The sequence below is a fragment of the Bos grunniens genome, chromosome 1 (assembly GCF_055505025.1).
Source record: "Bos grunniens cultivar Pamir isolate PY7600 chromosome 1, Bosgru_T2T1.0, whole genome shotgun sequence".
NCBI lineage: Eukaryota > Metazoa > Chordata > Mammalia > Artiodactyla > Bovidae > Bos > Bos grunniens.
Genome location: NC_141165.1, coordinates 37,992,101 through 38,014,171, shown reverse-complemented (window position 1 = coordinate 38,014,171; position 22,071 = coordinate 37,992,101). Strand labels below are relative to the sequence as shown.

Here is a 22,071-nt window from a genome sequence, read left to right as displayed (position 1 = left end):
CAGCCCTGGGATTTCTTTGGAAGGAATGATGCTAAAGCTGAAACTCCAGTACTTTGGCCACCTCATGCGAAGAGTTGACTCATTGGAAAAGACTGATGTTGGGAGGGATTGGGGGCAGGAGGAGAAGGGGACGACAGAGGATGAGATGGCTGGATGGCATCACTGACTGGATGGATGTGAGTCTGAGTGAACTCCGGGAGTTGGTGATGGACAGGGAGGCCTGGCGTGCTGCGATTCATGGGGTCGCAAAGAGTCAGACACAACTGAGCGACTGAACTGAACTGAATGAATTACTCAAGAAGATTGTGTATAGTTTTTTTTTTTTTTTTCCTAACAACAATGTATATGAGTTTTCGAGTTTTACTATCACCTTGTGGTACAGGAGGATTTTGGCATTAGAAGAATATATTTTTAACTTATTTTTTGGTGTTTTTTTTTTTGTCATAGCAAAAATTTTCCTATGAGATATTTTTTCCTATAAAATGCCACTCTGGTGTAAAATCTGTGAACTCTTATAGGGCTCTAGTGTACCTTAGGGAAAAAAATAGAGACAGGGTTGACTTGCCAGGATCATTCTCCAGAGGGTTAATGGTGGGTGTCTATAAACTGAAATCTAGAGTGAGTTAGAAGGAAAGGAAAAGAAATTCCAAGATAAAAAGTATGAACGGAGGCTCATGATAGGAAAGTCTGAAAGCGCATGCCAAAAAAGGGGAAAGAAAAGTCACGTTTGATCTTAGCCTTGATCTTAATAATCCTCAAAAGCTTTAAAGATTTGTTATATATTTTGCCTAGTATTTCTTATCTGTTCGTGCAAATATGCAGACATTTAAAAAAATCTCTAAGTGATTTTGCTCTCAAATCAGTGCTAGTATAACTGAACTGTTTTCATTAGAACACCAATGACCCAAATAAGACATTAATGGCACCTTGACAAGAATCTATCAAAGACACACACACACACACACACTCTCTCTCTCTCATTGGATTTTTATTTTATACACTGCTGTATTCACTTGTGATTACCTTTCCTTGTCACTAGATATTTTAAAATATATACATATAAAATACACAATGACTGTATAATATTCCATCATGTGGCTTAATGTAATGGGAATTTAAAAGAACAGATTTGTATTTCTCGCAAAAATCCACTCTGTTAACCCAGTATGTCAAACGCTAGAACACAGGAAATTATTACATAGGAATCACATCAGATTATTTTCCATTCCTGATAAAGTGGCAGCAGTTAACTGTGTGAAGGTTAAGTGCTGGAAGACATCATGGTACAATGTATTTTATGTGACATGACATTTGAATGGAAGGAGAATTAGATGATTAAAGCTGGGTTAATGGAACGTTCTTGTTCTAGCAGCATACCACGTAATTTACAAGTATGTAAGATGCATTTGAATTGCATAACAAGAAGAGTTTGGGTCCAAGAGTGAAGAAAAGCATGTATGATGATGAAATTGTAAATGGATGAAGTTTAGAAGAAGTGCTGTGAGGTTTTTCCTTTTTTTTTCAGTTTATTTAGAAAAAAAAAAACCTAGTGTTGATTAAATTCAGCCACACTCACAACTATTTGGGGTTAGTGAGATGAGCAGCACTGTAAAGAGTCACAAGAGAATCACTGGTACTTTATCATTGATCAGCACTAAGAAACTCTGCCTGCTAGTATGCAGGATGTCTCCTGGGCACAAGTTCCCTTTTGAGCCCTCACTACGTGGCTTTATGGCATCCCTGGGTTGATTTTTGCCTTCATCTATAACTTACAAGTTAGACACTGTACTATTAGTGCTGCCAAAAGTTCTAGATCTAAGCAGCTGGTGACATTCTGTCTCTCAAGGATGTCCCTTTATCATGGAGAAAATCGTGGCTGCTTAGTTCTGTTGACATGCCTCTCTCTCAAACATGATCACAGGGAGCCCAGACTCACCTCGGTCTTCTGACCCACATCAATGAGCCTCTGTCAAAACAACAGACATTTGACCCAATCCAACTGACAGCTCTCAGAGAGTCTATATGCACTGGGAAAAATGTCTCAGAGACTCATCATTTGAGGAGTCACTGGCTTAAAATCAGGTACCCTTAAAAAAAAAATCAGGTACCCTTGTTTGCAGACTGACTGATTAGTATTATATTCAACTAAAGTTTTAGAAACTATGCTTACAGATAAATGTGTTTATATTAAAACTATGCTTATAGATAAATGTGTTTATATTAAAAGCTGAAAGAATGATACATAATTTGAGTTGGAAAGTTTATATATGTTTATATATGTAGGATATGGGTTATTCAACTCAAGAACTTTTTTAAAAAGTTCATCAGAACACAAAGGTTAAAAAAAAAAGATAAATTTCAGGTAAGTTTTGGGAAAACAGAGATATCAAGTCTTAAATTTTAAATTATGAACTATCATAGTTTTCTTACTTGTTTCCCAACTAAAGAAGGAATTCCTAGAATTCCTCATTATTGAAGTTAAAGGTAAGATGACAGGAAAATGTTATAGATCTTGCTTTTTTCTATGAGGAAAACAGAACTTGATTTCCAATTATAACTTTCTAATAATTATCCAATAATTAATTGGTCTTAAAAAGCAGGCAGCCTAATGTAGAGCAGACAGTGTGGGTGGCAACAAAGAGCACAGAATCAAAATTGTGTTCAAATCTTGACTCTAACAGTTACCAAAACTGGGTAAGCTACTTATCACATTATTATTTGATATCCCAATCTATAAAATGGGGATGAGGCAGTGACTATTATATAGGGATGTTGTGAGGATTAAATAAAACACAGTATTGAAAGGCTGAACGTTGTTTGGCACATTATATATGCTCAATACATGTTAGTTTTGTTAAAAATGTTATTTTATTAAAAAGCCAAGAAAATAGCCTCTAGGTAATCATTTGAGCAAGCCAGAGCTTCTGTCACTTGTGCTTTTCTAGCTTTAAAGTCCTTTTGAATCATGTGAAGATCTTGCTAAAATGCAGGTTCTGATTCAGTGGGTCCAGGTGGGGTCTGAGAGTCTGAATTTCTAATAAGCTCCCAAGTGATACTCATGATGCTAGTTGGGGGACCTTGATACCTGAGGTAATGTGGCGGTTCTCAATAGGGAAGAAATGGGGAAAGGAGAAACAGGGGAAGTGCAGACAATATGTACAGATTTAAAACACTTCCCAGGTGATTTTCATATGCTTGCCTTACCTGCTCTTTGATGCCTGAAGAACCACTGCTTTGATATTTCAACCTTTTATTCTTTTCATAGCTCTTTTTCTTATTCTTTACCTTTCCCTTGCCTTATTTTTTTTTAAATGTATTTATTTTAATTGGAGCTTCCTTGCCTTAGACTTTTATAGCTTTAGATTTAAAGCAATTGTGTTAATGCTTAGCTATTCCATTAGTAAGACTAAAGCAACACTTTTAAGTCACTTTATTGTAATAGGAAAGGTTTCTAACATTTCTACAATATAAGGATCTGAAAATGTATTTAATGTTTTCCACAAATTAAGCCAAAAACAGACAAACAGGCAAGAAAGTGACTTTAATAACAGAACACAAGGCAGTTGGGTGTGGTGCATACTATCAAAGGAGTTAAAACCCCATGGGGAAAGGAAAGTTGTGGTGGTTATTATGGAAGGGGCCAGAATGAAACATGTAACCACATTAGATATTCTACCCTGTCTGAAAGGTAGAAGGAAGAGGGTTTTTTTAAATGGCTTCCTACCCCGGAGGCATTGAGATGACTGGCGAAACCTATATCTAAATATGTACTTAGCTTGACCAACATCTCTCTAGGACAAAGACCATTTTTTATACTTTGGTGTGTCCTCAGGACCTAAGATCTCTCAGATCCATTGCATTCCCTCAGTAAGTATCTTCTACTATTGTTGATATATTTCATACATATAATTCTTCCTTTTCCAAGGCAGATAAGAGGAGCTTTGATTAAAATAAGAAATAACTAAAGAAAACTTATAGAGGAAATTAGCAGTCATTAACTCTCTTTAAAAGTACAGAATTATATCCATATAACTTTTATTACAGTATATTGTTACAGTTATTCTGTTAAAAAAAGTACAGAATCAAATGTGTATTCTTCAGTATTCTTACTCTGAAGTTAACTATGTAGCCAAAGTACTTTAATTCATTGATCTAAATGAGATTTTAACATCATCTGATGAAGAACAAGGAAACTTTGATTATATGAAGAGAATAAGAAATCCCATAAAACTTGACCCAAACTGAATGGTTATTAATGCTATGATTTTAAATATTAAGGGCATGTAGAATTGGGACTTAGACTATGAAAAATAAAGCATACCTATTTCTTACCCATTTTTCCAATTTGTGTTAGAAAAGTAAATGGGCAACACAATTTAAAATATTCTTGACTATAGGAAGGAAAATCAAATGATAACTGGAAGATTCTAGACACCTACTTCTAGTATATGTATATATATACATATATTCTTTTTTAGTAAAATATTTTGAAAGAAATTTTGGTTTTCATAGTCAAGGAACTTTTTCCCACAGTGATCATCTGCTACGAAGAGAAAGGATCAAAATCAGATAGAAAACTTTTAACATTAATACAACCACAGCTAAGATTCACTTGTCATGTTATGATTGTTCTAAACATATATTTTGTTTTCTAATTGTCAAGTTTGTCATTAAAATAACCACCAAGAAAAGCATCTGGCAAATTTATAACTCTTTAGATTTTCTTTTTTTTTTTTTTTGCTGTGATGTATTTTATATGTATTTTAGAGCTTTAATAGGATAATAGTAGTAATTTGCCAAATTATTTGCCTATTACCTTAAATCTGTACAGATACTTCTAGATTTAAGATGGCTTTGTATATTAAGCCATTGAAAAGCTGATTTTTCATAGCTGAAATTCATATTGTGATTAAAAATAAAAAATGTAAAGTGATAGCTAAATTTAGGCGGGAAATGGAACAAAATTTACTTTTGCTGTGGAAGCTTTAGTGTACTGTTTTAATAGACACTAATGAGAAAAGAAGCAAACCGTGTTATCCAATGACTTCAGACAATTTTGAAAGAGAAAATTTATAGTGATTTTGTAGAAAATAATAGTACTTTCCAGTAGTGATGGGTTAAGAAGCTGATTTTTCCAATTTGCTAGATAACACGGGTGAAAAGTGTTTGGTTCCTTTTTTTATACTTGGACATTTTGTTGCTCTGGCTCTGTATTTGTTTATTGCCACAGTCTATCTTCAAAACAGCTTTTAAATTTTTATAACACTTGGATGTACTTCAAACTTCTAAATAAAATTTGTGATTTTTCAGACTGCTCTGAGAGACTCTGGCATTGCTCAGTCATGACTGAGCAGGAAAAGGGCTAACTAGTGAGCTTGGGGCAAAAGGCCGGGAGCCTGCATCAGGCAGCCAAAACATCTAAGCGTGATGGGTCTGGATCTTGGTCCCTGCATCAAATTTGAAAGCAAAACACAGCAACTGTCAGCTGCATAAAAAGGACACCGTGAAAGCACAGATAAAACTATAGGAGACGTGAATCATGCATTTTAACAGTGAGTTTCAAACTCCTTTTCAAATGTGTGAATGTGTAACTCAGTCGTGTCCAACTCTTTGAGACCCCATGGACTGTATGTAGCCTGCCAGGCTCCTCTGCCCATGGAATTCTCTATGCAAGGATACTGAAGTTGGTTGCCATGCCCTTCTCCAGGGGATCTTCCCGACCCAGGGATCGAACCTAGGTCCCCTGCATAGCAGGCAGATTCTTTACTAGTTGAGCTATCTGAGAAGCTCTCAAGTATTTTACCTGGGCTTTGGGTAAGCAGCACATTTTCTTTCATTATTTTTCATCTAGCACAGGATAAGAATTAGTCATAGTAACAACAGCAACAACAGTAATAAGCAGCAGCAGCAAAATAACCCCAAATTATATACCAGCACACACACACAACTCTTACTAAAAGTAGGAAAAGAAAAAACAAAGAAGAAACCTGAACAAAGTCACAGTTTGAGCACTAAAGCAGGGTAAGAGGGAGATAGCAGAGATTTGATCTCAGAGCTCTTGGGATGCAGAGCATTGCCAAAGCAAGAGTGACTGGGAGACACTTTATAAAACTTGTCTCCCTTTGGCTTCAGTGGAAGAAAACCAGCTTTCTTTTGGGTTGGATAATGGGACAGTCGATTCAGTTTAAGATCAAAGAAGAATCGAGCTAGAAATCGAGGCCTCATGACGGACACAAAAAACAAGGAAATTAGAAAGAAAAAAAGGGGGCTGCAATAGAGTAGATAATGGACTGCTGCTGCTAAGTGGCTTCAGTCGTGTCCAACTCTGTGCGACCCCATAGACGGCAGCCCACCAGGCTTCCCGTCCCTGGGATTCTCCAGGCAAGAACACTGGAGTGGGTTGCCATTTCCTTCTCCAACGCATGAAAGTGAAAAGTGAAAGTGAAGTTGCTCAGTCGTGTCCGACTCTAGCGACCCCATGGACTGCAGCCTACCAGGCTCCTCCGTCCATGGGATTTTCTAGGCAAAAGTATTGGAGTGGGGTGCCATTGCCTTCTCCGAGATAATGGACTAGATACTACTAATCATGAGAACTTTAGCAAAGTGTTGAGATCCAGCAACCTGGGGCCACTCCCTGAGCCTTAATTAAGCCAGGTTGTAGAAACTGCCAACTGTAATCTAGGGGATGGACACTTGGACCTAATGATTTTTCAGAGCAATTTACCAGGAGAGCTATTTAGACACTTTTGAGGAGCACAAACATGGGCTAAAAGGGTAATTATTTTAGACTTTATTTTTTAAAGCAATAACTAGGAAACAAAAGGAATCAAGGAATTTTATCACTAGAGAGACCTGAGGTTTGAGTTGTGAAATAACTCTAACAGCACATGGCCAGTTATGTGGGAGTCTCCATTCCCAGCTCTCTGTGCTTCCTTGCCGCTGCACTGTCTTCCAGATGGGTGTTGGAATCCATCACAGTCTCCAGAGAGATTATCCATGTGGTGGGGCCTTGAGAGCTGGGGAAACACCAGCAGGCAACAAGGGAAACAGGCAGTTTCCTTTAAAGAAGACTTATAAAGGTGTTACAGCTTATGCTAAGGAGAATAAACCTTGGAGACCCAGGGTGGTATAACTACCAAGAGAATCATGTTGGGGATGACAGCAACTTGAAAAGGAGATAGAGGTTGTTCAAAAAAGTCATAAAACAGAGCAGCAGGGTGCCAGATTTCCTTCTTGCCTCATTGTTACTCTCATCTAGGAATGACACTAGAAACAGCCAGGTGGAAAATGTGATCCCAAGGGAAAGTGAGCACCCAAACTTTCACCAAGAAGAGAGGGCTCCAGAGGGCCACTCATGGGTGTTTGATTCTTAATCAAGCCATCAGCAAAGAAAGATCAGGTAAAGAGGCCCGCAATGTGCTCAATAGCTCAGGGCAGGAGACTCTTCTGGAGACAAAGCATCTGGCATTGTGGATAGATCGGGCTGGACATTTAAGAGAACTGGAGAATGGGGTGCTAGGTAGAGGGGTGTATGAAGGGAAGGCGTCAGCAAGAGGTTCTGCTCGGTCTTGGAAGCAGAAGAATTTCTCCTAAAATCCCCCTCAGTGACAAACGTGCTCTGGCCAGGGTTGTGGGGATTGGCGTGTGCGGAGAAGCTCCGTTTTCCTTCTCCCCAGTTAATTCGATGCGGACTCAGCATCCCGGGCCAAGGACCCAGCGTTATCGTTTGAAGAGGGGTGGTAGGGAGGTGAGCCTTGCTGGTGCCTGGCCTGCCTGGTTAGCAGAGTGTGGGGACAATCAAGTACGCCTTTAAAGTGGCACAACTTTTAAAGGGACTCCCGCCTCGAGAAGTAATATGCTCAGATCACAGTTTAAAGACATGAGTTAGCTAAAAGCCTCGGGAAGAAAGTTTCCTTGGTTGCATCCCATCTCTGCAGATTCCTCACTTGTGCTCGACAGAATTTGGTCAAATCAGAATGAAACGTCGGGGGCATGCGGCAAACAAGATCAGATTGCTTCTTCCCACATCTGATTTGGGGAAGGTCCTCCACCTCCCAGTGGGCGCCGGGGGGACCTTAGCTTTTTCTCGCCACTGTCCCCGAGAGCCTCCCGGCACTGCGCCCGCAGCTGACACCTTGGCACGAAACTGACACCCCGCCCCAGCCCCCAAGCTGGCAGGGCAGTCCGCGCCACTCACCCGCTCTCACTCGGGACGCTGCGCCGGCGTCGGGCCGAGCTGGCGGCGCCGGCTCAGGGTGCGCCCTCACTCCTGGGGTCCGCTTGGGTTCCTCCTCGTGGATCGCCGTCTCGGGTAGGCAGAGCTGCTAGTCGCGCGTCTGCCCGGGCGCTCAGTCGCCTCAGGCCCTTGGCTGACTGGCGCTGGAATCGTCCTCTCTGAGGCAGCTCCAAATTTATAGCGAGGGGCGTTGCTGCTTCGAGGGTTCCAGGGGCGAGGCTGTGTTTTGCACTCTCTCCTCCTCCGCCCCGCCCGGGAGACCCTCTCGGCCCAACCCCCTTTCCTCTCCAGATGCTGACGGAAGCGGGATGATGCCACAGTCATCCCCGGTGTCACTTAATAGATCTGCGAGTACCTGGCACTGAATCCGGCATCGGGGGAGGGAGTGGAGAAAGGGGAGAGAGCCGAGGGTGCAGGACCAGTCATTTACATCAAGATCCGGGTTACTCCACTTTTTTCATTTTAAACTTGGGAAACTTTAAAGGATGCATTTGGGAACTTCTTTCTCTTCCCTGGATGTAGCTCAAACTTTGATAATACCATTGTTGATCAAAGATCGCTGCCATAGATTATAATCTCAGAGTTGTTACAAAGTGAAAGGGTGGACATTCATTTCCTTCTATGGGGGTATGCTGTTGGAGTTACATTTTTAAAAATGTAAAAAGTTAAAAACCAAAATATGACTAAATATTTAAGGAATAATTAATATAAATTCTTTATCGATTCTTCCGAAGAAGATGATCACTTTGCAACTCACGCTATGAGGTCAGTATCACCCTTATACCAAAACAAGATGAAACATGAGGAGAAAATGTGCCTGATGAATGTAGATAAAAATCCTCAGCGAAATATTAGCAAATAGATCTGGTAACATATTAAAAGGATTATACACCATGTCCAAGTGAGATTTATCCCAGGAATGGAAGGTTAGTTTATCAAAAATCAATTGTTATAGTATACCATATCAACAGAATAAAGGACAAAAGCCACAAGATAATCTTAATAAATTAGAAAGCATTTGACAAAATCTAACACTTTTTATGATAAAATCATTCAGCAAACTAGAATAGAAAGGAATTTCTTCAAACTATGAAATCTATCTGTGAAAACTCACTAACATCATACTTAATGTTGAAAAATAATGTTTTTGCATCTAAGATCAGGAAAAGGCAAAGTTCTTTGCTTTCCACATATCTATCAAACATTGTTCTAGATGTTCTAGCTAGGGCAATTAGGCAAGAAAAAGAAATGAAAGGCATCTAGATTAGAAAGGAAATGAAACAATTTTTATGTGCAGATAGCATGGTCTTGTATTTAGAAAATCCTAAGGAATCAATTAAAAAGCTGTTAGTGCTAATAAACAAGTTCAGAAAGGCTTCATGATACAAGAGCAGTATACAAAATCAGTTGTATTTCTGTATGTCAGCAATGAGCAATCAAAAAATACAATTAAGAAAAAACTGCTGAAGATCAAAAATATTAAACTTTTAAAGAATAAATTTAATAAAAGGATGTAAAAATTGTACTCTAAAAACAGAAAATATTGCTGAAAGAAATTAAATTAGACCTAAATAAACGGAATGACATTCCATGTTCATGGGTTGGAAGACTTAATATTGTTAAAATAGCAATAATCTCCAAGTAATATACAGAGGAAACACAAACTGTATCAAAATCTGAACAAGTTGTCTTTGAAGAGATTAACAGGGTGATCCTAAAATTTAGGAAAGCACAAGGGACTCAGAATAGTCAGAATAATCTTGAGAATGAACAAAGTTGGAGGACTATAACTTGTCTCATAATATCATAGACATTTGGAATCATTTATCCTAAGACTTCCTGTAGAAAAACCAAAAGTAGGTGACAAATTCCAGAGTCTGTGAGTGACATTAGGAAATGTTCCTGTGATTATTGTTTTAAGAATCAGGGGAGCTTCATGTTTTTCAAATGTATTTAGTGCTAGAAATCATTAACCATTGTCCCACCTGTACTAAATTCCACCTTGATTTTAGAAATGATCATAGTTTTGAGAACTATGATCTCAGAAGTTTGTTACAGTCAGTTGTTTTGGGTGAAACTTCTCAAAAGGGTGGGGTTGACTCACTGGAATGTTATATCATCAGACACAAGCAGATGAAAAGGAGAAGATTCCAAAAAATTAATGGCATCATTACTATTGTGCTGAATCAGCTGAGAAATAGGATGGTTTAAACACCCAACACTTAAACTGAACCCAGCTTTGCTGCTTCTTAGCCTGGTACACAAATTTATGCTCTGGTATGGATTTTTAAAATATATAGAGTAATAATGTTCTCAAAACTCTTGTTAGGATTAAGAGAATGTGTATATATAAAAGCCTGTGCCTGGTACATAGTAAAGTGCTTAATAAATTGGCAGTCATTTTCAGTGAGTAACCCACTGTTTTCCATGCCCCTCAGGGTCTTATTGACGTATTTTTGCTGCTCTAAAAAAGAGAAAGAAACCTCTTGATATCCTTCTGATGATTAAATTTGTTTCAGATATTTAACATTTGAAATTTTGCATAAATAAAATCTTCTCATACAGTGGATGAAGGAGTAGGCTTTTTTCCCCTATCTTTCTTCTCTATACATGCCATGTGAGGCAGAATCAGTGAACCATCAGCATGAGGCTGGAAGTGGGAACACGAAAGGAAAGGGCAGTGGGCTGTTGAAATGCTAGGTGAGCAAAAGCAGAATGCAGAGCCTCACTGCTGCTGAGGCCAGAGCTGGGCTCACGTCAGATGATAGATCTTTTAAGAAACTCTCACTTTGGAGAAAAATGCAACAGGACATGGAAAAAAGTGCTGTGCCCAATAAACATGAAAAAGTGTTTACTTTACAAAGTAATAAAAATGAAATTTAAAGCAAAACGGTGCAGTTTTTCACCTATAAAAGCATCAGAGACTAAAGAAAAAAGATGACACCAGAATTCAATTTTTACAAGGTAGTAGGTAAGTTGGTACTCTTAGAAGTATAATGTATATTACACATATATGTACATGTGTGTGTGTATGTGTATATATATACACAATACTGTAGGATTGTTGCATGGGCTTCCCTAGTGGCTCAGATGGTAAAGAATCTGCCTGCAATGCAGGAGACCTGAGTTTGATCCCTGGGTTTGATTCCTGGGTTGGGAAGAACCTTTGGAGAAGGAAATGGCAACCCACTCCAGTATTGTTGCCTGGAGAATCCCATGGACAGAGGAGTCTGGTGGGCTACAGCCCATGGGTTTGCAAAGAGTTGGGCACTATTGAAGTGACTTTGCATGCTTGCATGCATCCAAATTAAGTAAAACACACATCCACACATATACACACATATATACATACACATGCATGTGCATGGGAAAAAAATCAATGTATAGTCACTAAAATATGTACAGTGGTTTATTCTGAATGAAGAATACAGTAATTATGGATGCTGTAAAATTGTATTTTCTTTTTATGTTTGTCTGTATTGCTCAAATTTTATATTGCAATTAAATTACCATAAAAAAGTTAGTAGAATGAACAAGAAGGCAGGGAACTCAGCACAGGGACAGTTTGGAGATCAAGGAACATTGAGGGGCACCTCTCTTGGGGACAGTTTTTGCTGACACTAAACTTGAGTGCCCCATGGCTTCAACTCTGTGAGTATGCCTATACCTGTACTGTTTATGAATATATAAAGTAGCATGACTTTATGGGATGATATGTTAACTTGGAATTCAGAGACCTGGAGCCCACTCTCCATTATCTCTAGCGACATCAGTGGAGCTAGGCCAAGCCAGTTGACATCTACAGCTCTCCCTAAAATAAAGGTTTTCCAATATCCTATTTACTAGCTGTGTGAACTTGGGCCAGTTATTTAAGTTCCTATCTTTTAACTTACTTACCAGCAAAATGTATTAATAGCACCCAATTCAGTTAGATGAGGATTAAAGTAATGTAAAGCAAATAGAACAGTACCTGCTCTGTTGTTAGTACTCAATACATATTACTTAATAAAAAATTAGCTCTAATAATTCTACATATGTATGTTGTCCAAATATTCAAATACAGTCACTAGTCTAAGAAATCCTTTTAATAAGACAGGGATTTATCTTACCCAATATACTTTATCAAAGTTGAAAGCCCTGCGTTAGTTTTACAGGAATATAAAAAGATGAATATGACAACCAAACAACATTGTTAGCATTCTTGACTGGGGGATGTCAATAGGCTCATTAAATATAACTGAATTTTACAATACCGTGTGTTTTAATGAGGGTCTGTGTCTCAGGAGGCTTATTTCAGTTGTCCATATAGTATACTGAAGAAACTGATATGTAGAGTGAATAAACGACTGCTTTACCCCTCTTATTTTCTAAGTTTTATAAATCTCACTGCTTTAAAAAAATAGTTCTAAACTTCACAGGTCATGTCTATGGATTCCATAGATCATAGACAGGTTTTCTGTTTTCTTCAGTTCAGTTCAGTTCAGTCGCTCAGTCGTGTCCGACTCTCTGCAACTCTTTGCGACCCCATGAATCGCAGCACGCCAGGCCTCCCTGTCCATCACCAACTTCTGGAGTTCACTCAAACTCATGTCCATCGAGTCGGTGATGCCATCCACCCATCTCATCCTCTGTCGTCCCCTTCTCCTCCTGCCCCCAATCCCTCCCAGCATCAGAGTCTTTTCCAATGAGTCAACTCTTCTCATGAGGTGGCCAAAGTACTGGAGTTTCAGCTTTAGCATCAGTCCTTCCAATGAACACCCAGGACTGATCTCCTTTAGAATGGACTGGTTAGATCTCCTTGCAGTCCAAGGGACTCTCAAGAGTCTTCTCCAACACCACAGTTCAAAAGCATTAGTTCTTCGGCTGTTTTCTTACCACCCCATTTATAAAGATGGAGAATGAATATTTTCAAGGTTCTGTAACTCACCAGAACTTAAAGATATTATTCAATGAATATTATCCAATGATACTGGAAAATGTGATAGCATTTGTAGAGACTTGGAAGACTCTAAAGGAATAAAATATGTTTAATAAAGTTAATTTTGCTCTAACTATGAGTTAAATTTTAAAAATTATTTAAGTGCTTATGAGGAAAGAGGAGAAAGGTAGTAGGCACAAAGCTATTCTTAATGTTAAAAATGAAGTCAGAGGTAGTAAATGAAGATGGATCAATTTTGTATAGAATTAATTTCTAAAAAAGCAAGGTTGCTATATTCACCAATGAAGTGTTGCTAGATAATAGGAAAGAATGAAACATTTTATTTGCTACACAAATATAATTCCCAACTGGATAATTGTAATATATGACTGTTTCTTGTATATGAATATCATTGTTAATAAACATTGAATAAATCCATCATACTTTGTATAGAGGGACTCACATACTAAGAGTTGAATCGATTTCCTAGAATTTAACTGTAAGAGAAGGAAGTTTTATATAGCAAATGCTAAAAAATGGAGATGCTTAGAAATGAATTATCTGGAGAAAGCAAGGTCGGTATTTAGGATGGCAAAGAGGATATATTAATATATTGACCCATATAAAAGCTCAACAGACTTTCAGATATAAAAATTCTAGAAAAATGTATGACATTTGCAAAACTCTGTTTGAATTTAACTTTCTGAGGAAACATACAGAGGAGAAGCTGTCCCAATTTAATTTAAATTCCCCTTGTCTTCAGAATACAATCCAAATATTTTCCACTATATTTCTTATTTTGTTCAATTCTGCTGAGTGGCTCCTTCTTTCCTGTCAAATAGTGTGTTCACACAATCATGTTGTCAGTTCTGTACTCACTACAGAGGTCACGATAACAGACTGTCCACTGTGGCTGACGCTTCTCTGGCACACAGCTACCTTGAGAACTGCCTGCTGGCTCACAGCACACTTCTGCCCTGCTGTTGAGCTGCATGATTCCTGGTCCAAGCAGGAGGTTCCTCCCTAATCAGTGAAAGGCCTGTGTTTGACAGAGGGTGATACTTATAACTGATCTGAGCTCCATTGATCAGAGAGACCTCCTAATGAATAAAGCTTTTCCTGGCCCACTTAGAATTTCCAGCTTGACCCTGCAGTCTGAATATTTCCTAACACATAGGCAAATTATGTTCAAAAAGTAAAACTTGATACACTCACCTGTAACCCCTGGATTGCTAGCTGCTGTCATCTTGTCAGGATTCCGTCTCCACTAGTTTTCATGCTGGAGTCATTCACAAAGAAGTCCATATTTAGCTGACTTGAAAACCACTTATTAACAGGGTTTGAGTGAATTGCTTTTTGGGAGATGAAGTATGAATATGGATCGAAGTAATGCCATTGGCTCTCATATGCATTCTTGGAGTTTGGTGGTGGAGGCTTGGTTGGGTTTAAGGTATCTTCTGATAGCAAGTTTTAAAATAAGTACTGTCTTTTCTAGTATAGCAGTCAAATGTTAATTTATAGTTATCCTTATAGGCTTATTTTAATTGAAAACAACTTTTCCACCTGACTATTGGTATAATTTTATATAGACAAATTCAGGGTTTTTTTGGCTGACTCTGCTTATACTAACACTTTTTGTTTGCTTTGTATTTCACGATCTTTCTGCACGAACTCATGCTGGTAGTTGCTCATTAAATTGTTCTTGCCTAACTACTTCCTGATCAATTCTATTATTATTTGTTCTTTTCTTTCCTCGTATTGATGTGAACTGCTTGGTAATTTCCTGGATCTCCCCTTTGGCACTTCTTAAAGATGAGAGTAGTTTTAATTATTTTCTCGAATCTTTCTGCAGCCCATCCATCCTTCTCTATTTTCTGCATTGTTTATGACTTAAGGGTCTAGAGAATATAGATGTATTATTCATATAAAGCAAATATCTTATTGTAAGAATAATATTCTCAAATATTTCTTAGCAAAGATATTTGTATTTCACTAAAATATGATTTAAAGATACTAAAATAAGGAAAAATTTAGAGATTAAAATAAGCATTAACAGCTAAATATGTCTTTATTGGCAGGTCATTTAGCTTTTCCTGAATGAACAAAGTGTAAAAGTAAAATTTTAAAAGTTTATAACTTAAATATGCAAATAACATTATTTTGTTCATATTATTTATCCATGAACAATATATATTGTCTCTAAATATATTTTACTGTGTAATTTTTTCCGATATTGCTTGTTACAGTTAACTGTAAAACCAGTTAAACCAGTTAAACCAGTTTTTAGCTTTTAGTCACAGAAGAGACACAACTAATTAATCAAAGCACCAATAATGACTGCTGAATTAGGCATGGGGACATCAGAAAGACACAGCCCCTGAATATAAGATGTCCACAATCCAGTGAGGTAAGAGTAGCAGAGGTGTATAATACTGTGTTTAATGATAGAGATAAGCTCAGAGAATACAAAGAAGGCCAGCGTTAATTGTGATATCTACAAGTTGGAAAAAGTTTCCACACCAGAGGAGGTATTTTAGCCATTCCAAGAAAGTTAGGGTATTCTAAAGAGAGATCACAACATGTGCAGATGGTACTATGAGAGTGTGCCTTTTCTAAAATGGGTAGGGGGAGATGCAATGGCTCTTAGTTTAATCTTGATCTCTTCTGCTGGATTGGAATGCCTCAGTAAGCTGAGACTGTCCTGGTCTTATTCACTGCTATGCCAACAGTCTGGCATAACATTTGGCACATAGTATATGCTCAATAAATATTTGTTGAATGGAGGATTGTGAAAGTCCAGATGCAAGTGTTTGGATTCATCCTGTGGGTAGTAAGAGTTGAAGGGGTCATTGAGCAGGCAGTCCCTATAATTCCATTAGTTGTGTAAGAAGATGAAAAGTGATTCTGGTGGAAATGTAGAGGATAAATCCAAATGGGGCCAGCCTACAAGCTCACTGATTTTGAAATTCCAGAGAAGAAATGAAGAGGACTTAGCATGATGACTTTGTGGATGGTGGGGCAAGCTTCTGAGATGCAGTGGAAAGGATTCATTGACTAGTTGAAAATGATGGGTGAGAGAGAGGTAGAAAGGAAAGTATGAGATTTCTGGGTTGGGAGAATGAGTGGATGGCTGTGTTATTAACTGAGATCAGGAATATGAAAAGGAAACATATTTTCAGAGGAAGGATGAGTTCAGTTTTGGGTGTACTCAGCTTGCTTTCTTGAAGGTCTTCCAAGTAAAGCAAGACCTGGCCCAGGTTTGTAGTTTTGGACGTCGTGAGTATGGAGAAGATGCCCAAGGCCATGGGAGGAAATGAGTTTAAGAGAAAGGATGTGAAGAGAAAAGAGGCACAGAATGAGGATACATCTTGAGGAACACACATCTAAGGGATAGATAGAGGGAGAAGAGTTAGCAGACAAGAGTGTTCACATTGATTGAAACACAAATTGTGGGACAGATGCTATATTAGGTACACTGAGTATGTTTTGTGTGATCTTCACAGCAGCTCTGGGGGGCCCTTATTGAAGAAGGAGCTTTACCAGGAAAGGCATCCTGACATATTGTCTGGAGGGAGTTTAAGTAGGAATATGTAAACTTTTTCTCTAAAGGGCCAGATGGTAAATATTTTAGGCTTTTTGAACTATACTGCCTATGCAATAACTACCCAACTCTGCCTATGAGGCTGAAAGAAGCCACTGTTGTTCCCTTGCTAAGTAGTGTCTGACTTTTGTGACTTCATGGATGCAGTATGCCAGGCTTCCCTGGCATACTTCCTATCTCCCGAAATTTGCTCAGATTCACATCCATGGAGTTGGTCATGCCATCCAACCATTTCATCCTCTGTTTCCCCCTTCTCCTCAGGCCCTCAGTCTTTCCCAGCATCAAAGTCTTTTTCCAGTGACTCAGCTCTTCTCATCAGATGGCCAAAATATTGGAGCTTCAGCTTCAGCATCTGTCCTTTTGATGAATATTCAAGGTTGATTTCCTTTAGGGTTGACTGGTTTGATCTCCTTGCTGTTCAAGGGACTCTTAAGAGTCTTCTTCAGCACCACAATTTGAAAGCATCAATTCTTCAGTATTTAGCCTTCTTTATGGTCCAGCTCTCACAGCTATACGTGACGATTGGAGAAACTATAGCTTTGACTGTCTGTACCTTTGTTGGCAAAGTGATGTCTCTGCTTTTTAATATGCTGCCTAGGTTTGTCCTAGCTTTCCTTCCAAGGAGCAAGCATCTTTTAATTTCATGGCTGCATTAAAAAAAGTAGCTGTAGGTAAGCAAATAGAGATGACTGTGCTAATAAAACTTTATGGACACCACCATATATTCATATAATTTTTCTGTGTCAAAAATATTCTTCTTTGACTTTTTAAACTATTTAAAAATGTGAAAACTAATTCTAAGTTCATGGGCCTTATTAAAAACAAGAGCAGGCTGTGGTTTTCCATCCCTTGTTTTAAAGAAAAAAAGAGTGTTAAGTGTCAGATGCGACATATGAGCCCTAAAAATATCACTGAGTGTTGCAAACAGGAGGTAGTTAATGACCCAGTAGGGATGGTGTTAATAGGGTGAAGGGGAAAAAACCCTATTGTAATAGGATGGGGAATAATTAGAAGGTCAGTAGAGTAAGTATAGGAACTTTTAATAAACAAAGTTGGCAAGGAAGAAAAGATAGAGTTAAGGCGATTCTTTAAGGGAAAGGTAACGCCTAGAGAAGTTTTTTGTTCTGTTTCCTTATTTTAGTATTTAGGCAATTTGATCATTTTTTGAGTGTAAAGGAGCCAGATTTAAAAAAAAAGGAGATTATTGATTTAGTAGAGATAAAATTATTGGCAGAACAACATCATGTGGAAGATAGGAAGACATAAAGTTCTGTGCACGGGGGAAGATTACCTTTGGTTGAGATTTGGACTAAGCCATCATACCCTTCTCTGTGATCCCTGTTCTGAATGGTGTTTTTAAAACAGCTTCTATGATGGCTAAGAGAAATTCTATTTGATCCTTAAAATAATCCTCCATGACAGGTAAATCTGGTGTTACCCTTCCCATTTTACAAGTGAAGAACCAAAGGATCAAGAGTTAAACGTATCCAGAGACATCTAGCTAACAGATGGCAGATTAGAACCTAGTCAGGCTAATTCCTGTTCCAGTTCTCTTTCCATTGTATTCTGTTTCCTTTCCTACTTCTAAATAAATTTGAAACACTTAAGAGAGTTTAGTGGGCTTTCCAGATGGTGCTGGTGGTAAATGGTGCTGGTGGTAAAGAACCTGCCTGCCAATGCAGGAGACCAAGAGATGCAGGTTTAATCCTTGGATCAAGAAGATCCCCTGGAGGAGAGCATGGCAACTCACTCCAGTATTCTTGCCTGGAGAATCCCATGGACAGAGGAGCCTGGTGGGCTACAGTCCATGGAGTCACCAAGAGTAGGACACTACTGAAGTGACTTAGCATGCATGAAAGAGAGTTTAGTGGTGATATTTTAAGTAAGATTTGAATGAAACATTCATTTATTTACTGGTATTTAGAGATCTTTTGACTAAGGGCTTATGTTAAAATGGAGTCATATCCCTGTAGTTTTCTATTCTGGAACTCTGAAGTAAATAAATATTAATTTCTTTTATAATTAGAGTTTAATTTTTGGATTCTAGTTGTTCAGATCTTTTAGGAACTGTGAGTTATAACTCTGAGCTATATAACTGTGTTTAGGTAATTCCTATATGTATACACAGGGGCCTGATCTATTGATATCCAGAGTACAGTTGACTCGGCGTAGCCATCCCTCAGTTCTTTCTAGCCATGAGACAGAGAGCAGACAAATGGATAATTACTGAGTGCTAAAAAAAATTTGCCAAAAACATAGGGATGTTTGTAAACATTTCAAAAATAACAGAGAGAGTTTATTTAATGTATCCTGAAATAATTTTAATATTCACTATATCAAAAGTGCAATTTTCTTTTTACTTTCAAAATAATTGAGGAATGTTGTTGAGACATTATGAGATAATGTTGTGAGACATTATCTAAAAATAGTGAGGGAGAAGAAGCAGTGATGTTTAAAAACTAAGTTTTACCTGTAGTTTCAATTTCGCTAGGGCCTCCATAGGTCCAAAGCAGTTTAGAGACTAGGCTGTCTCACCTGACAGAAAGTAACTGTTTTTCCTTTGGCTAGTCCCTTCCCCTGTTCCTCACCAATGGGACAACCTTACTTCAGTTCTACCAGTCCTTAATGTATGCTAACCAGAAAGAGCAAGAAGGCTCCAGGGAAAGTCATTTAAAAGGAAAGATAAACAAGCATAATAACAGTTCATGCATTTGGAAACATTTTAGGTCATTAGGAGAATATGTTGGGAAAAAGAGTTTGACAGAGAAGGCTGTCTTTGTGTAGCTTCAATACACATTTTCATTTCAAAATAGAAAAAAAAAGTTAAAGAAAAATGGCAGGAAAGGCTAACACTCAAACCTACTAAGTTATTATTTAAATATTTTATATAAGTGACATCTCTGACATGCTTGTATATGAAAGAAAAATAATGCCAAGATATAATAGAACGTTTCTAAATTTCAAGAAGTAGAAATCAAATATATTATATCAAGACTGGATTATCCTTTGACTAAATTATTTCCTGGTTCTAATTAGGATTCTATGTTAAGTTACATTTACTTTCATCAGGCCCTTTCCCTCCTGTCCTAGACTCGCTCTCTTTTCACTTCTCTGGCTGCATCCCTGAGAATATCAATTTCTCATCACTAACCTTGACCCTTACCTTGATAAATCCCTGAGCCAAAAGTCACCCAGAATCCAACTTTATATATAGTTTTGCACACTAACATTATTTTAATTATTATTTAATGGTGTTTCCATAACCCTAATTCTTTTCTTCTGAGATCAAATAATGCAGTTATATTTTCTATGCTCTATTTCCTTCCAAAGGCAAATGTTTGGCACATGTGTTCTGGGACAAATTGTCTTCATCAATAGAGAAACACCTAAGATGTCTTTTCCAAAGAGGTTTCATAGACAAAATGTTTTGGCTTTTCCTTCTAATTTATTATATTTGGTGAGTGTTATAATTAAAGATTAGGAACCAAAGAAAATTATTTCAGAGCTTAGAGTTCCTGGAAAGGAACGATTTAATTACCAAGAAGCTACTCATTGTAAAATTCAAAATTTTCAGGTTAAAGAAACTCAGGTAATAATTTTAAAAACATTTTTATTGTGAAATATCATGCACATATAGAAAAATACACAGAATAAATGTACACTGTGGTAAATAATTCTAAAGCAAGCATCCATGTAAACACCACCTATCATAGAAGGGATTGCATCCTCTCCAAATTCATGTGTTAAAAGTCTAAACCCAACTGTATTTGGAGACAGGGTCTGTAAGGAAGTGATAAAGGTTAAGAGAGTTCATGAGAGTGGACCTTAATCTTTGTTGGACTTACATCCTTTTGAGAAAGGAAGAGACACAAGAGAACTCTCTCCTACTCCACAAGTGTGCAGAGGAAAGGTCATTTGAGGACGCATTGAGAAGCCAGCCATCTGAAAGCCAGGAGGCAAGGCCTCAATTACTTCCCAAATGGCTCAGTGGTAAAGAATCTGCCTGCCAATGCAGGAGAGGCCAGAGATGCAGTTTCGATCCCTGGGTTGGGAAGATCCCCTAAGGTAGAAATGGGGGATCTAGGCAAGAAAGCTTGCCTAGAGACCCCCATGGACAGAAGAGCCTGGCGAGCTATAGTCTGTGGGGTCACAAACAGTTGGACACCACTGAGCGCGCACACACTGCACTTTGCAAGTTAAAGGCTCACTCTTTGTGTGTGTGCAAGGCCTCAGTTAATAATGGCACCTGGATCTTGTACTTCCAGCCTCCAGAACATGAGAAAATAAATGCTGATTAAGCCACTGAGGCTGTGGTATTTAGTTATGGCAGCCCTAGCAGACTAATACACTATCCAAAGCAAAAATTAGAACAGGGCCAGAATGTCAGAGGCCCCCATGTATCCCTTTTTTGTTACATTCCTTTTAGAGGTCACCACTATGCTTACCTTCATGGCAATCGTTTCCTTGCTTTTCTTTATACTTTTTCCACATATGGCCATATTTATAAACAACATAGATTTTAAGCTTCGTATAGATGGACCCTACTGTTAATGTGATATGCCTGAAGTAACTTAGCTTGCACGCACTGTTAATGTATTTGTCTATGTGTTGCTACTTTTGCTCAACATTATGTTGGTAAAAAGTTTCTGTGTTGCTATGCTTAGCCCTAGTCTGTTCATTTTCATTATGATAGAGTATTTCATTGTATAAATATACCTACCACATGAATTTTATTGTGGGTAGACATTTGGGTTGACCTTTTGGCCATCATGGGTATTGCTGGAAAGAACACCCCTCTCCATGGTTCCACTTATATACACATTTCCCTGGAGAAGAATAGCTGGGTTACCAGAGTCTGTTAAGATAATAATTTTCAAGTGTACATTATTTTAGAAGTGTAGCTTCATTCTTCTGTTATTCACCTCAAAAGACGGGATCATTCCTTATTGCAGAGAAAAAGTCCCCATAGTAGTATCATAAGCTTTAATTGGCCATCTTGTAATAGCGTCATAGCAACCGCTGTCTTAGGAAATATATTTAAGTGTTTTTGTTTAAATTTTTTAATTTTGTACTTTTCTTGCTGTTATTACTTGGTGAGCCCAAAGAGCATCCTATTTAACTGACTACCGCTCTTAAATCTAAAGGCACTTGGCTCTTCTGGTGTGCTGATTAATCTTCATCTGTTCCCCCACACCATCTAAACCCATTCTTTCTCCTTCTCTATCCTGAGTGTATCTATTCCTCAGTGTATTGATGCCTCCTACCAAGGGCATTACTTCATCTTCTTTCTGGCTATGGCTTTGAACTATAGAAGAT

General features: G+C 38.1%; 1 protein-coding gene across 3 annotated transcripts in view; it reads right to left on the bottom strand.

Annotated features, from left to right (window-relative positions):
• AGTR1 (angiotensin II receptor type 1) overlaps positions 1–8,387 on the bottom strand; it is a 54,892-nt gene extending 46,505 nt beyond the window's left edge. For all 3 annotated transcript variants that reach the window (XR_015132739.1, XM_086317113.1, XM_086317141.1), the window contains exon 1: positions 8,198–8,387. The gene's annotated coding sequence lies outside the window, so the exon portion shown is untranslated. The remainder of the gene's footprint in view (positions 1–8,197) is intronic.
• Between the last annotated feature and the right edge of the window lie 13,684 nt (positions 8,388–22,071).